The sequence below is a fragment of the Ambystoma mexicanum genome, chromosome 9 (assembly GCF_040938575.1).
Source record: "Ambystoma mexicanum isolate Mex_15411 chromosome 9, UKY_AmexF1_1, whole genome shotgun sequence".
NCBI lineage: Eukaryota > Metazoa > Chordata > Amphibia > Caudata > Ambystomatidae > Ambystoma > Ambystoma mexicanum.
Genome location: NC_090931.1, coordinates 197621420 through 197638976, shown reverse-complemented (window position 1 = coordinate 197638976; position 17557 = coordinate 197621420). Strand labels below are relative to the sequence as shown.

The following is a 17557-nucleotide window of genomic DNA, read 5'->3' as shown; positions in this document are numbered from 1 at the left end:
AATGCCTTTGGTTGCCCGGCGACACACTGGAACTCATTAGAACATATGTTCTGGACCAAAACCTTAAACATACCACCTGGAATTGCATCAGCTTGCATACGATACGAATTAGCTTTAATTTCACTGCACGCTAGGATATGCTGGAACCAACTAGCACTGTTTCGAAAAACTAGAGCAGAGGAAGGAATATTCCAATTCCAGATATTCCACAATGCTCCATCGGGAGGCTCAGATATTCTCTCTCAATGGATAAAAAGATGTGAAGATCTTTTAGCATTTAACAACATTAGCTTGAAAACTCTTCACACAAATCCTACGGCTGCTAAAGTGACCCTATTGCGCGCTGACTGGATAAATACTTGTAATGAGCGTTTAGCCACCAATGCGATGAAAAATTCTCCTGCTGAATCAAGGGGTTACAACATCCTTCAAAAATATCTGACTCGATTCCTGAATTCGAAAGCCAGAAGACTATACATGCTATTTCGGCTGAATGCAATGAAAACGAAAGAGCGAACCGGCCACTGGGCGTGTAATGTGGGACTAAATTCTATCTGTCGCTTTTGTAATAAGGAGTTGGAGTCCCTGAAACAATTAGTCCTCTTTTGCTCAGCGTTGAAAGATGCAAGATCAATTCATCTGGGCCGGTGGTATCACGAAAATCAGTCTGCATGTGCAGACGAGTGGTGGAGGAGAATGTGGAATGGATTAGATATGAAATTAATCTTGCCCTTGACCTCCTTCCTGGCCGTCATTGATGACAAACTAAAAGATCAAACCGGACAATTGTGAGAATGCCTGAATGAGTTTAAGTGCTTTCAAGGTTGATCATGGAAAATAAGATCTGTCAATGTGACTTTTCTGTTGGGGCAGCGAGAAGGAAGGAGGTCAAATTGGGGGGGAAAAGATAAAGGTCACTGGACTTTTGTGGTTTTTACTTCTGTTGATTTTGGTTGTGTAATATTTTAAAGGTTTGATTTTAAACCAATAAAATTAATTTTAAAACATTTTTTAAAAAAATGTAGTTAATTGAATAAAATAAGAAAGAACCAAAGTTGAGCAAATGGAAATAAAAGACCAAGGCGTGAAAAGGAGTTGTTCAAGGAGTATTAGGAGGATAAATGAGTACCAAGTAGTCCATGATGGTTGCCAATGCGTGCGCCAGCGGCGCGGGCATGACAAAGACAAGATGGCCAAAGGACAATGAAAAAACGATGTGGCCCGGCCATGTTTGCACACTAGCCACAATTAGTAGCCAAAAGCGGTAAATGCATTAAGGCTAAAACGACATACTCCAGAAAATAGCAAAAAGTAACTGCTGCCAACAGCTTGTCCCTTTAGCACACCTAGAGTAACCAAAAATCCTCTGAGTGCTAGTCTAGGGCAAAACAAAAAGTGTACCCATTGTAAGATGTAGTGTACAATGATAAAAAGTTTCCCCATGACAGATGAGCAAAAGCCAGTGTAGTGAAGCTTAAGGCTTCACTGCACTCAATCCATGATCTTTGTGATGATTAGAGCCCTTTTTACTTCTAATAGAATATCTACGCTCACTCATCAGAAACCTGCTGGTCATGTGAAAGCCCTGGAGCAACCTTTCAACACATGGGGCCTCATCGCGAGTTTGGAGGTAACCCTCAAATGTGGAGGTAACACTATTACCGCCGCATTTAAGGGTCTGCCAAATCATGGGCTTGGCAGATTTACCCCCAGCTCTGAACTGGGGGCAAATCTGCTGTGATTTTGCCGATTATTGGCACTATTACCACTGGCGGTAGTACCGCCGGCGGTAATAGCGCAGAACATTCCCCATTGGGCCCAATGGGAAATGGGAAATTCCTGAATGGGCCCAATGGGGAATGGGAACTTACCATTCTGCCAAACCCATGATCCGGCACTAATAGCGCCAGGGCGTTTGGCGGTGGGGCTAATAGCCCCAGTGGTCATACCGCTGGGGCTAGCGCCCAACTCGTGATGAGGCCCATGATCTTTGAATGCAAAGTTGTTCATTCATTATGGAAACATGTATGGAAGATTTTGCAGAAATGTTTTAAATTCCATGCCCCTCTATCTTTACAGCATATTTTTATCAATTCTTCTGGTACACATGACTTTACAATTATCGATTCCTCAAACTTATTTATTTTATTTGTTACCCTAGCCTTACAAATGATTACTAAATACTGAAAAAACACTCTGGGATTATATATTAGAGAATGGTGGAATTTACTTTGTTATGCTCACTGAATTGAATCTTGTATTGCAAAAGGCAATAATCTAATTATCACATTTCAATGCAGATGGACTCCCTTTATTTCATTTTTTTAATTATAACATTCCATCAACTTATGTTCAACATTTTGGTCCTAATTCGAATGTCCCAAAACCACCATGAAATTGCTTAAATATGTGTTGCTTAAACACACCATGCAACCTTTCAAGGCCCCAGGGAGGGTGAAAGCAGGCGATTTTGTTTTGGGCAAGTCAGAGCCCGCTGAATTGCATGGGCGGGTAAGGGGCTTGGTGGGTGGTTAAACTATTTCCATGGCAGGTGATACCTGCCAATAGTGTGTGTGTTGAGAGCTATGGTTTACATTTGTCTCTCCCCACTTATCATGTATGTCCTGTTTATCTCTTGTCACTTATTCTATTACAGTTGTCCGTTTTATAACGTGATTTCCACTTTAAGATACATTTTCAATGAAATTATACTTTCTCTTTAATTTCCTGTGTTATGAAATGTTCCTTTTTGATATAATGTTATTGTAGCCATTTATATCAATTAATTGTACTTCTAAAATATTGAAATAAACATCAAAACATTTTTAAACAAGCATTGACAATGCCAACAGTTTGGGCTTTTGCTTAAGCATGGGAAAGACACTTGCCAGGCACAGCCGTAGAGGTATTAACTGGCCATTGCTGGTAGCAGGTGCAAAATGGTGCAAGTACCTGGGCTTCTAACAGCAGTGCTTGGAAAAAACCGAATACTTACACACAATGTTAAAGTTAAAGGGTACTTGTACTGTGCACTGTCACCACCGGAGTGGTCCCCAGGCGTTCTGGAGGATCTGAAAGGAGGGGGTGAAAACAGGTGAGGTTGGGGGGTCAGTAGGGTATAGTGGGAATAGAAAAATGAGAGTTGCGGTGTGCTGTTGGCAGCTTCAGTTCGGTTTTCAGCGTTTGCTGAGCATTAGTGCGATTTCTATGTTGGTGCGATTCGCATGTGCTGTTGTGCCGGGTTATGTATTGTTTGTATGTTGTAGCAGTGTAGTGAAGTACGTGCGAATTGCTGTGCAGAGAGAGAGTCGTGTGAGTTTCTGTATGCGAAGTGTATGTGAAAAATTGAGGTTTTAGACTTGGGTTAGCAGGTTTTCCTTACCTCTTTGCTTTGGGTTTCTATGCTCAACATCTATGACCATACTCTTTTTTTGATTTTGTTTTGCAGTCTAGTTGGCATGCGTGTTGCAGAGTGGTAGTTTTCCTCTGCAGAATTGTAGTGGTATGTGGAGATGGGTGATGAAGGTGTGTTGTTCTCTCCCTGGGGTTGGATGGTTAGGCTGGGAGATTATTACGGTCCTTCCCTGGCCATTGTTTTGTCTGCCTTGCGTCCCGCTACTCGGTGACGCAAGGCGTCTAATAAAAGCCCCGCCCCCGCAGAGTGGGAGGCAGTACCGGGGCAGAGAACCCAGCGAAGCGCGTCTGTGTGTTATTTCGCTCCTGTTCGAGCTTCGTCACCGAGGCCTACTCCCACGGCCTCGCTCGCCCTGTCCCAGGCCGCCGCAGCGCTGAGACAGGATTCTACACTGGCGAGGAGGACGCGAGAACTACGGAACACGCACAGGGCACCATCACCTGATTTGCTGTGCACGGCACGACAAAGAATTTTTGGAAACGTGGTGGGGGGGCACATAAACCCCCGCCTGCCCCAATAAAAAATACAATTTTTTTTTCTCTCTTTTCTCTCTGAACCACAATTCGACTCTGAGATAGAGAAAGTGCCCTGTTCCAACACGTGGCCACAACTAGGACCATTAAAAGATCCCCTGACAGCGTGGGGTCAGAGACACGCTGCACAACGCTGGGGAGGCCCTAACACGGAAATAATCTTCAACTGGACTCAACAACCCTGCACTTCGACATCTGACAGGGGTGGCACCTCCATATACGCCCCACAAGGGAACGCACACGCGAGGGAGAAAGCGGACCCCTGCAGAGACACACCCAGGTGAGCCAGTAGACCCCGCTAGTGGCAAGGTGAGACCCTGTCATGGCCATCGGCACATCCACCCCCAGGCCAGGAACGCCATCTAGACTCGCTGCAAACCTATCAGTGTCCACACCGCAAGCCCGCCCACAAGGTGGCTCGTCAACTATGATACATCCTTTTGACCCTTACACTGATCCATCGTCGGTTGGCCCCAGATGGCAACTATGGATCCAAAAGTTTGAAATGGCGATGGAATGCAAGGACATCACTATGGCTAGAAAAATTAGATCACACCTGCTGTTGAATGTGGGGGATGAGGTGCTGCGTATTTTCAACTCGTTAACCATTGATGATGGCCAGGACATTTACCAGCAAGCAAAAGATGCCCTAACGGCCCATTTTCTCCCACAACTCAACCCTCATTACGAGACATTTATATTCTGCACTACCATTCAAGCGGAAGAGGAGACCTTAGACGCCTACCACACCCGGTAAACTGGCAATATCCTTCGAATTCACTAACATTGAGAAAGAAATTCAGAGACAGCTCATCAATGGCATCCAATCGGAAAAACTGAGAAGGATGATAATGAGTGAAAAAGGCATCTCATTGACACAAATTCTTGAATTGGGTCATCAGAGGGAACTAGCACACGCCAGGGCAGCTCACATGGGCGCCACACTCCAAAAACTACAACCAGCACTTACGACAGCCACAGTAGCCCAGATCACCAATCGACAGTCAACCAGGGAGGAAACTGGTGGAAGCTACACGCAGGCCAGATGGCAGCCCCGGATCCCGGGGCTCATGGAGTGCGGATGGTGTGGAGGACCGAGACATGGACGGCGGAACTGCCCGGGACAGGGGACCACGTGCGGCGCATGTGGCAGGAAGGACCATAATGCCAAAGTGTGCCAGTCGTCAGGTGCCCAACAACAAGCTCCGGAAGGAGCCCAAGAAAAGAGCGGGGCTAAGAAGAAAAAACAGGCTAGCGCCCGACGAGTGGAGACCACGAATTCCTCGACCGAGGAGGAAGAAGATGACACAACCGGGGCCCAACTTGAGCCTGTAAACGACCGACGGAGAAAAGGAAGGAAAGTCTACCTTGTATCAGCCCTCAATCATGGGCAGGCCACACCCAGGAAAAGACTCAGGAGACGCAAATGCCAAGTCATAATCGAAATTCAGCAAGTATTGATGACCATAGACACCGGGGCATCCGTGAATGTCATGCCCATGACCACCTTCCAGACACTGCAGCCACAACCTAATTTGAAGGAAACGGACACACTGCTGTTCGCATACGGGTGCAAGAAACCATTACCCGTGGTTGACAGGTTCCGTACCACCCTGAGGCACGGCGAAACTGTTCTACCGTCCAAAATCTATGTGGTAAACGTGGGGATCGAATGCCTCCTGAGTGGCTATGCTGCAGAAGATCTGGGGCTGGTGAGCTTCATCTGCGAAGTGAAGGACTCACAAGAAGTCAAGAGGGTCCTAGGAAATTACCCCAACCTGCTAAAAGGGATAGGATGCCTAAAGGGGAAGTTGATCAGACTCCACATTGACGAGTCGGTCCAACCAAGAGCTGGACGACACAGGAGAACCCCATTCCACATGCGAGAACTAGTAGAAAAGGAGCTCAGAGTGTTGGAAAAGGCTGGCATTATAGAAGAGGTAACTGGACCCACGCCATGAGTCTCCACTATGGTGGTCACTAAAAAGCCTAAGCAACCTGGCAAAGTTCAAATCTGCATAGACATGCATCTGCCAAACGCCACCATCAAGCGGGAGCACCACATCACTCCCACACTGGACGAAATTGTGGCTGACCTCACTGGGTCCACGATATTTTCAACAGTAGACTTGAAAGCTGGCTATCATCAGTTGAAGTTACACAGGGACTCCCGATACATCACCACCTTTTCTACACACATCGGTCTACGACGGTACAAGCGTTTAAGTTTTGGGATCTCCTCAGCTGCCGAGGTGTTTCAACAGACAATACAAGAAGTCATTTGAGGCATACCAGGTGTCCTAAATGTCAGCGATGACATCCTGATCCATGCAAATAACAGGGAGGAACACATGAAAAGGCTCCACATGCTCCTCAACAGGCTAGAAGGGGCAGGACTAACCAATCACAAAGAAAAATGTGAATTCCTGAGAACCGAGAAATCTTTTTTTGGCTACACATTCAGCAGTACAGGTATCTCACCGGACCCCCACAAAGTTGCTGACATCCGGTCCGCCAACCCTCCCACCACGCCAACCGAAGTGCGCAGTTTCCTGGGGAGGGCCACGTACTGTGGGAGATTTAGCCCAAATCTGGCCACACTGTCGGAACCCGTTCGGGAGTTTACAAAGACCAGCACAAAGAGGGAGTGGGGAAATGTGTGCCAGGAAGCTTTTGAAAGCATAAAAGCGTTGCTATCAGCAGACACCACGATGGCGTACTACGACACCACACTCCCAACGGAACTATACGTGGACGCTAGCCCCATCAGCCTAGGGGCAATCCTCACGCAGGTGACAAAAGCGGGTGAGCAGAGGCTGATCGCATACGCCTCCAGAGCACTCACGCAAACGGAGCAACGTTACTCCCACATTGAGAAGGAGGTGATAGCCATACTGTGGGGATGTGGCCACTTCCATCTCTACCTGTATGGCAGAAAATGTACAACATATACAGATCATAAACCACTGCTGCCAATATTCATGGGCACATCCGCCTACCCACCAGCGAAGATTGCCAAGTGTTTATTACACATCCAACAATACAATTTCGAACTGGCATAGCAACCGGGAAGTGGAAACCCGGCAGACTTTCTGTCAAGGCACCGCTGAGCGGCAACGCCAAAGGAAACTCAGGTAGCCGAGGAGACGGAGGAGCATATCTGCCAGGTAATACGAACCATGAGACCCAGAGCCGTCCGTTTGGAAGACATTGTGGAAGAAACGCACAAAGACCTGTGTTGCAACCTGATCAAGGACGCCATTATGTCAGGGGAATGGAAGTCATTCCTGAGGAACACCCACAACAGGACAGCAGAGGCAAAGGACTTCCTCACAGGGATGTTCACCATACGGCAAGACCTCTCTATCACGGGACAGGGGCTCCTACTCAGAGGAAATCGGATCATCATCCCACCAAGCCTCCAGGACAGTATAGTAGCACTAGCACATGAGGGCCACCAAGGGATGGTGCGGACAAAAGCTTGAATCAGGCATCGAGTGTGGTTCCCGCAGATAGATGTCAAAGTTGAAAGACTGATCAAAACCTGCCTACCATGCCAAATAACGGGGGCTCCACCAGACCCCGAACCGATCCAATCGGCTGCACGTGGACTTGGCAAGTGGGACGCAATAAGCACATGAGGGCCACCAAGGGATGGTGCGGACAAAAGCTCGAATCAGGCATCGAGTGTGGTTCCCGCAGATAGATGTCAAAGTTGAAAGACTGATCAACACCTGCCTACCATACCAAATAACGGGGGCTCCACCAGACCCCGAACCGATCCAATCGGCTGCACGTGGACTAGGCAGGTGGGACGCAATAAGCATAGACTTTAGCACGCTACAAGAAGGCCTCTACCTCCTAGTGGCCATAGATGACCACTCACGCTACCCCGAGGTAGAGATTGTGAACTCAAGGGCAGCGGAGGTGGTCATTCCCGCGATTGAAAAGATGTTTGCGACGCATGGACTGCCCACAAGAATCAAGAGCGACAATGGCCCACCCTTCCAAGGGGAGGAGTTCAAGCAATACCTGAAAGAACTAAACATACGCTACCACCACATCATGCCAAGGTGGCCCCAGGCGAATTGGGATGTGGAACGGTTCATGAGGACACTCAATAAGGTCCTACGGCTAACAAGGGCCAATGCCAGTCTGTGGCAAGTCGATCTTTATCGGTTTCTGCGAAACTGCAGAGTCACCCCTCACAGCACGACTGGTTTCCGCCGGCAGACCTAATCTTTGGCACTGTCATAAAGTCATCCATACCACACCACCCCAGCAGAAGCCCTGACAGGATTGACTATGAGCGAACAGAAGAGAAAAGGACTGGAGCCAACCCACAAATGAGTTCCAAGAGAAGGGCGAAACAATCCGACCACCGTGTGGGCGACCAATGTCGAGTGATGTCGAATCCGAGCACCTGCACGAAGCAGATGACCGAACCCTGGAGCTGTGGAACGAATCAGAAATGGGAGAGCTGGACACTGAAGGTGAGACACCCAAAGAGACAATAGGGCCCAGGTCCAGGGGTGGGGGATACGGGTTGAGAAATGCCACGAATCCGCCAGCCCGGCTCAAAGACTATGTATGGCAGATATTCCCCTAATGACTCTAAAGAAAAGGGGACACCCTGTTGGGTAGTTTAAGAATTGAAAGTGAATGTCAATGTTTTGTTTTGGTTTAAAGTTATGATAAAGGAGGAATGTTGTGTCTGCCTTGCGTCCCGCTACGTGGTGACGCAAGGCGTCTAATCAAAGCCCCGCCCCCGCAGAGTGGGAGGCAGTTCCAGGGCAGAGAACCCAGCGAAGCGCGTCCGAGTGTTATTTCGCTCCTGTTGGAGCTTCGTCACCGAGGCCTACTCCCACGGCCCTCGCTCGCCCTGTCCCAGGCCGCCACAGCTCTGGGACAGGATTCTACAGCCATCTACATACATGCCAACATTCTGCATCACTTTGAAGGGAGATTGTCTCACAGAAATCGGGAAAACCAAATTCTTCCATTGGATTGCATTGGGATTACCATTATTTTAGGAGGGAGAAACGAAAAAAAAACATATTTTCAAATGAAAAATCGGGATCCTCGTGCCTAAATCAGGAGGGTTGACACGTATGCATCTAGCCAAAACTATTGGCTTTGCCAATGCTTCTTTTTAACAGGACTCCACTGAAGGACACAGAGGGCCTCATTACACGGTAGGCGGTGAGCCATGGCGCTATTAGCGCCATGGCTCATGCCGGTAAAATACCGGCACCGCCTTGGCGGAAAGGGGATTTACCGCCCCATTCCAAGGTTGGAGGGGCGGTAAATCCCCCTTCCGCCATTGCCCTTCCCCATTCCCATTTCTGCCCCATAGGGCTCTATGGGAATGGGGAAGGCGCTAATTACGGCACCGCAATTTTGCGGTGCCGTAATTAGCTCCGAGGTCCCTTAGTGGGTTGGTTTTTAACGCCTGCAAAAAGCAGGCGTTAAAGCATCAACCTGCTAAGGGACCTCGTAGTAAGGCGGTAGGGATTTACCGGTACCGGTATTTTACCGGTACCGGTAAAACCCTACCGCCATCCGTGTAATGAGGCGCAGAGTGTTTATAAATCGAGTGGCTGAAGGCAGACCTGGTAAGACATTATTACACCAGTAGCGAGTTTACAACTCCAATTAAGTAATACACTCTCAGAAGACTGGTTTGAAAAAACATTGTCAGACACTTTGAGTGCAGCGTTTGATGGCAAGTTTTGATTAAAGCAAGCTCCAAAAGTTCCCATGAGGAGGGGGTTTGGGCGGGCAGGGGGCGGGGCAGGAACTGGGTGGGAATGGCCATTGGGTCGGGATTAGCATGGCAATGGCCAGTTAATGGACGGGCACATCACCAAACAACACTTAGTCCCTCCTCATATAGCATTCCTCACTGTCTGTACTCTAAAGCAATGGTTTCCGCTTGTATGTGTCAGGACACCTAATAGCCCAATAGCCCAAACTAAAAAGGGGTTACAAGCCAGAACTACTTTCCGCATTAAACCCAAGACCAAGATGGCCGCCACGTTTGGAGTGACCATCGATTTTTAATAAAGAATTTGTATAAAAGTATTTCTTATGAAAATGTTAAAATAACCATAAGTAAAACTCTGACAATAAATCTACACGTCGACTGATATCAGGTATGCAATTAGAATAAAAGATGCGTCTCCAAATGGTCGACAGCCAGGTAAACACTTTTCTGAAACCATTCCTCTTCTCGTGGCCCTTCTTTATATCAATGATTCAGAGGACTTTGAAGGCGGGACTTCCGGGAGGCTGTCAGTGTGAGTGACAGCGAGCAGGAAAAGTGAACGGACCCCCTGTGACAGGACCTCGGCAGACGGGTTACGGAGCGGGACCGAGGGGGCGGGACATCCGGACACCGGAGCCAGTGTGAAGCGGTGAGACCGGCGGGAACTCGTAAGTAATTGGGGTGCAATGGTGTACGCAGGTATTGTGGTAAATAATGATATGGTCCACAGAAGCGGCTGCAGTGGCTTCTCTCGAGGTCGATTTTGATAGCAGGGGTCTATAGATGTGGGTTTTGCAGGTGTTCAGTAGAAGGGTGGCGGGGGTTTCCTGGGTGTTATTTTTAAAAGGGATGGGGACAAGGCAAGAGGCCCCTTAGACGGGAGCCCTCCAGCACGTTTTGTTTTGAAGGGGGTGGCGGATTCTGCAAGGTGCTCTATTCGTTTTTTTTTTTTTTTTTTTACAGGTTTTCTCTAGAAATTATGTGTTTTGCAGGGCGTATTTGGAAGGGGACAAGCTGCAGGGTGCCCTTTCGAAGGGGGTTTTAGAAGCGGTTATTTGGGTCTGTCTCTTAGGAGGGGTGGTCTGTGGGGAGCTCCTTAGAAGGCTGGTGTTCTGCAGATTGTTCATTTGAAGGTGGCTGTTTGGGAAGTAGTCATCCAGTTCAATGGTGTTTGGTGTCTGGGGCGATGTTTTTAAAATGTAAGGGTCTCTGCAGGAAAAAAAAACCGAAAGAGGCGCTGCTGTAATTCGTTAGAGAGGAAGCTTTGCAATAAACTCCCTAGGGGAGTGGGGTGGCGAGAGGGACTACCAGGGAGACCTTCGACATGACGTCTGAAATTAGCTCTTAATGTAATGTGCCTGCAGAGACCACCACTGAAAACGGAGTTGAGAGGCTTTAGTTAGCTTTATTAGGTAGCTCTGCAAGCTATGTGGTTCATTTAACCCAGTCTGCTGTGGGTGGTCGTTAGAGTGGTCTACCATTGGGTATTTTAGAGATTGGGTGGGGCGTGGTCCTACGGGTTCTCTTTACAGAGGGTATCTTCTCCCTCTCTAAGTGTAGAGGGGCTCATGAGTGTTCTGTCCTGCGGTCACGCAGGCCAGGCTGACCAAGTCTGGAGGCACCCAGCGACACACGGACTGCGATCACAGAAGCAGTACGGGAGGGATCACCCTGCTTATGTCTGGATCACCCGGCATGACATCACGGCTGGGGGCAGCCAGCTCTGGACTGAGGGCAACCAGTCAGCCCGTGTGTGCACAGGCCCCTCCTAGGCCTGGGGGCACCCAGTCCTGCACATGTAGATGGTGCCGGCGCTGCTCAGCAGGGATGCTGGCATCCCGAGGTAGTTGCCCAGAAGGGGCTCTACCAGCATCGCAGGCAACCATGAGGGACAGCGTTGCCCAGCAGGGGCACTATGGTGGAGGGCCCTGCAGGCCAGACCCTCTGCAATAAGGACACAGCACACCATGTTCAGTTGCTTTCAAGGCTAATGAACTGGAGGCTGCTCCATTCCTTTTATTCAATTCCAGCCACGTGGTCTGTCCCTGCCATGAGACAGGAGCACAAGCCTGGGAGATACCAAGCTCCCTGGAGGGGTGACCCATTACACTGTGCAGAATGTTTTTTATCATGTGTCAGTTACGCAGTTAGTGGAATTTGGCCAGGCCTTTTGTGTCATCCATTAGCAGACATAGTATTCCATAGGCATACGGGTTAGTCTGACTAAATGGGGACTGCTGAGTACTGGTGACTCTTCACTTGAGTGGGTCAGAAAAGAGGCTGCTCTGAGGAAGACGGTTTGCTACTTATGGCATGTTTGTCTGCTGGGTACGATTGCGCAAAGTTCTTTGTGATTGAAGAGGAGTCAAATGAAAAATTTGCAAGTGTATTGGTAGCCAGTACGATTGCAGTATTGTTGTTATGTAATGTGACTCATGATTTGCCTTTGCCGGAATCAGATATTTTGGGGTTTTATCCCCCCCCCCCCCCGCTGTTTGAAGAATCAATCTGTATCGTCGTCCAGTAGAACATAGAGCCATTAGTCAATCACTTCCTGTTTGGACTATACATTTGTTGATCAAACTCCGGCAGCGATGCAGTGTCTTTGACATCGACACAATATCATTAGCGATCGCGCCACTCTAATATGGTCTATAATTTTAACTGGTCCTAGCAATCTAACTTACATTGCAACTGAAGTTACGTATAGAATTCAATGTACTTGCATTATTAATACTGATTGCAATGCCAAAACCCTTTCTGGTTTCTTTGTAACACATCCAAATCAAGGAGGAGCTCGCACAACAACCCGTCGGGGCTTATTTGACGTGCTAATTCAAAATAAAGAGGGTATACCGTTGAACCAGAACCTCTATCCAAAAGGGTCTGAAGCTAACACTTGAAGAAAAAAACAAATGCCTGAGCAATCGATGTACTAGATGGGAAAAACTTGCTCGGAGCTCATAAAGCTTCCATGTCAAATGCTAATTGGATATTTTTATTTAACCTGTTGCGTAGCAACGACAATAAAAAGTTCTGGTGACTTATTAGGAGCCAATATGCTGCTATACAGCTGTTAGGGGGGTCATTTAGCTTGTACATCACTTGCCAGACAGCTGTGCAAGTCGCTGATTTTGTTTTGTTTGGCATCCTTTTTACGGCCGAACCACCTCCGTAATCATCTACGAATTGTTTTCATCTGTATATAATATATTCTTACTTTGCTTATCTGTGTGTGATTGCTCGAGAGCAAGTACTCTAATGTGCATGTGTTGTAGTCTTCCTGACTACATTACCCATAAGCACTTGGCATTAAATAGGAAGTCCAGGCGCTTCAGCGCTGGCGCTTCTGCGACGTACCGGTCTTCACCAGTCATGCCGCAGCTCACCGGCTTGCCGATCTGAACCATTTTGTCGTGTTGACTAAGCTCTAACCCTAGGAAGACCTGCACGCAGGTTGACTGCACCAGTAGGCTTTCTCTCACTGGTTTTTCATTGTACACAACTACACGTACTCTAAATAACCATGTGCTTTAAAAAAACAATGCGCGCACATAGTGACAAAGTGTCAAACATGGCGCCCTTGCTAGTCCTGTCACTCTCACTGCTGAATACTGGCTCACTTTACAAACATGGCGTAGAAATAACCGACCATGTCAATATATGCAATCCCGATATTTTTGGTATAACCGAAAGGTGGCTCAATTCCAATCTACCTACTCGAGCTACGCTTTCTACTCCAGACGAGTACACTCTTTTTATAGAGCAGATCGCACACAATGCAAAGGAGGAGGGGTTGCACTCATGTTCAAATCAAGCCTCAATTGCCATGTTTTGCCAAACACCTCACCTGACGGATGTGAATTTTTTGGGAGAAAATCGTAACCACTCCTCACACGTCCCTAAAAGTGCTTACAATCTATCGGCCCCCTAGGGGCATGCCTCTCTTTGAGGAACAACTGCTCGATCTGATTGCACACGTGCAAAACTAAAAGCCCTCTCATTATAATGGGTGATTTCAACTATTGGGCAATCAGCTTGACAAAGCTGGCACTAGCCTATTAGACTCCATCAGTTCTACAGGCTTACAACGGGTTAACACACGCACACAAAAAAAAAAGTGGACACACACTTGACTGGCTTATCTCGCAAAATGCAGACATTTCCCAACTTACAGTGGCTCCATGTATCTGGTCAGATCATGCTCTTATTCAGGTAAAACTCACTCTGCCTAACCCTTCCTCAAAACCCAATTCCTACCTGCGTATTCGCAAATCGACTAGGAACTTAAAAAATATTACTACTACCACTACTCCACTCTATCAGCCAACTTGCAGCTATTGACTAATTTTGCAGACTCCTCTGCACTAGTCGATCATCTTGCACATGCCATTAATCAAGTTATCAGTGAACTTGTCCCTCTGAAAATGAAAGTGATCAAATTAGAAGCCATCAAAAATACCTGGTTTTCAGAAGAAATCGTTACTGCCAGACAATCCAAAAGAGACCTGGAAAGTTCTTGGCGGAAGAACCCTGATGTAAACAGTCCACCTGCTTACAAAAAATCCATACAGGAATTTAAAGCACTCCTCACCACTGCCAAAGCTACTCACTACAACAAAATAATTATAAACGCTCAGTCTAATGTCAGAGGACTGTTTAAGATCCTGGCAGAATTTCAAGAGGGGCCTGCGCCATCTAACAATCTTAAGGACTCAGAATGGTGTCAAGAGATCCACAATGGGTTTCTGTCCAAGATTACCTCCCACAAGGAAAAGATCAAAGACTCACTCAATAACATGGATCCTTTGATATCTGCCCACACCGCAAAGTCACCTAATAACTCCCTAGACAAAATCCTGCAGTTTTCATTCTCTCATTACTCGGAGAAACAAGTGCTTTAGGTGATACAAGATTTAAAAGCCACATCCTGTCCCAAAGACGATTGTCCTAACAGTATCTATAAACAATCGTCAGACCTTCTCGTCCACTGGCTCACCAAATTGATAAACCTGTCGTTTGACAAAGGCACAGTACCATTGCTCTCAAATCCGCCTGGATAACACTGCTGCTGAAAAAAGTAAATCTAGACCCTACCAATAAAGAGACCTGTAGACCCATAACCAATCTACCTTTTTATCCTGAAGATTCTAGATAAATCAGCCTACATCCAACTTCAGGCTCATGTCGAAGAGCTTAACATTCTAGGCACTCGACAATCTGGTTAGAGGGCTCGCCATGGCACAGAGTCTGCCATGCTTGACCTTAAGTCCACCGTAGCTGGCATAGCAGACAAAAACCAAGCCGCGCTGCTGATGCAGCTCAACCTCTCCGCAGCCTTTGATCTTGTTGATCACAATCTACTAGTGACAAGGCTCGGAGAGGTTGTGAACTGTTCCACACTGGCATCCAAATGGATAGCTTCTTTTCTGTGTCCGCGAACAGTGAGGGTCTATGTTGCCAACAATCACTCTATTCCCATCTCTCAGACCTGTGGTGTACCGCAAGGCTCTTGCCTGTCAGCGTTGCTCTTTAACATGTATATTCGACCACTACTGGATCTCCTAAATAGCCTGGGTGTCTAATAAACAAACTATGCAGATGACACTCAAGTTGTTATTCAGCTAAGCGGCTATTACAAGAATGATGTCGAATCCATTAACAACATCTACAAAGCCATCCAGAATTGGATGGCCTGTAATTCTTTGGCTCTGAACAACAGTAAAACGGAGCTTATGATAGTGTCCACTAAGAACACCCGGAGCAAGTTTGCAACAGACTATGCAAATTTCCTGATAGCTGATAATGTCATAACTGTCCTAAAGATAGTGAAAACACTAGCCGTTATTCTGGATGATGAACTCTCCATGAAGCCTCATGTATCCAATATCCGTTCAAGTTGTGGGCTCATCAATAAACAAATCCAATATATTTGTCCTTTTTCTAACAACCGGAAACTGCACTCTTTTGCCCACAGCAGTGATAAATTCCAGACTGGATTACTGCAACAACCTGCTGTCCGGCACTACGGCCGCAAATCTACAATATCTTGATGTCGCTCAAAATAATGCTGTGCGCGCCATTTTATTGCGCCGCACCCACATCTCCAGAAAGAAGCTACACTGGCTTCCTGAAAAACAAAGAATAACGCACAAGGTGTTGACAACAGTGCACAAATGTGTGTCCCTATGAAGCCCCATATATCTGTCAGAGCGTATTAAGATCAAACCAACCAGTAAGAACCTTTGCTCTACCATTGCCGTGGTACTTGTTCAACCGAAATCCAGACCTGCCAAGTTCGGAGGCACTAGTGTTGACTCTCAGTGCACTACGCTCTCGAACTTACCTCCGGCGGCCATACGCCAAATACAGAACTATCCTCTTTTTAAAAAGGCCATAAAGACTCATCTTTTTAACATTAAGTATTGCATCTGCTTCCCTTTCTCTTCTCTGGCCTGTTCCATGTTATGTTTGTCCTATTGCTTTGTGTGCCCTGAGGCCTACGGGTATGTGGCGCGTTAAGGATTAAAATAAATAAATATACACCAACGTGATGAACGCAGTACCTAAGGCTACCTGGGTGGAATCCATCACGGCTCTCTCTTATGATGCTGCTTGTAAGCCTCCAATTTACCCAACTAAACCATATGAACAGTGGGGGTTTTGACCTTGACACTTTGGACATTCAACTTATTATTAAGGGACTTAAACTCTACAGCATCAGGACCTGATAGGATTGCTAATGCTGTGATTAGGACTAATCTGGATTTCTGGTCATGCATTTTGGATGACCTTTGCAAGAAAATCTAACTTCTGGTAACCTTCCCATCCAACATTCAAGAAAGGCGTTGGAAGTAATCCAATGCATTACAGCCTTCTTGCCATGTTGGCTAGCAGTTCCACAATCTTTGCTGCATTATTACTAAAGAAACTCCATGCACTGGCTGAAAGCCGACATCTTTTGCATACTTTTCAAACAGGCTTTCGAAATGCCCACTCTACTTCTCATATGTGCTCCATTAGGTATCATGTCTAAAGCATCCATTAAGGACGGCAACAGTTTATATCTGTGTTTTATCGATGTTCTCCAAGCATTAGATACCGTAACATTTACCCTCAGTTGTTGCATTTTTTATGACACTATATTTCAACACCTCTCTAGCAATACGAGTAAACCAAGATGATCAATTGCACCAATGTAGCTTTAAAGCAGGGTTGTGTTCTTGCGCCTCCATTATTTAATTTATATATTTTTGATATGGCGCAACCCATTAATTCTGCATGCAATTTCCTCCCCTCGGTAGGCAGGAACCTATCGTATGGTTAAATTACACCAATGATATACTATTGGACCATACACCAGCTCTCTATTGGTGCCCTAGTTAAATATGCCAACCTGAATCATTTAGTCAGTAATATTAGTAAAACCAAAAGTGTAAATCAAAAAGCAAACCACTAGTTACCTTTTGAAAATTTCGAGCCAGCTGTAAGTTCTATAGTGACTTTTTTTTTTGTGTACCTACGATCATAAAAACATGGTGGATTTTAAGAAAATTAATTTGCAAGCATGGCGGTTTTAGAGGGATTCATTTCCATCTAGTGAACGTTCATTATACCCGGAACACTATATGGAGCGGTTTTTGTACCAGAAGCCAAAACAAAATGGCTCGAAACTCTTGAAGGAAAGCTCTTGCGGTCTGTTTTTCAATTCCACTGGAGGCATTGAGACTGGAGTTAGGCATGCCATCCTTGAGGTTTGAGTGGCTGGTTCAGAACTGTAAACCTGTATTATCTATGCACATAGCTCTTTCTCAGCCTGATTATCTACTTGGTCTTGTTAAG

The 17557-nt window shown here is 46.6% G+C and overlaps 1 protein-coding gene across 7 annotated transcripts in view; it reads left to right on the top strand.

Moving 5' to 3' along the window:
• The first annotated feature begins 10144 nt into the window (after nucleotides 1-10144).
• PAFAH1B2 (platelet activating factor acetylhydrolase 1b catalytic subunit 2) overlaps nucleotides 10145-17557 on the top strand; it is a 146096-nt gene continuing 138683 nt past the window's right edge. The window contains exon 1 of one of the 7 annotated variants that reach the window (XM_069614484.1): nucleotides 10145-10383. The gene's annotated coding sequence lies outside the window, so the exon portion shown is untranslated. The remainder of the gene's footprint in view (nucleotides 10384-17557) is intronic. The other 6 variants (XM_069614486.1, XM_069614485.1, XM_069614487.1 and 3 more) reach the window with 6 other exon arrangements.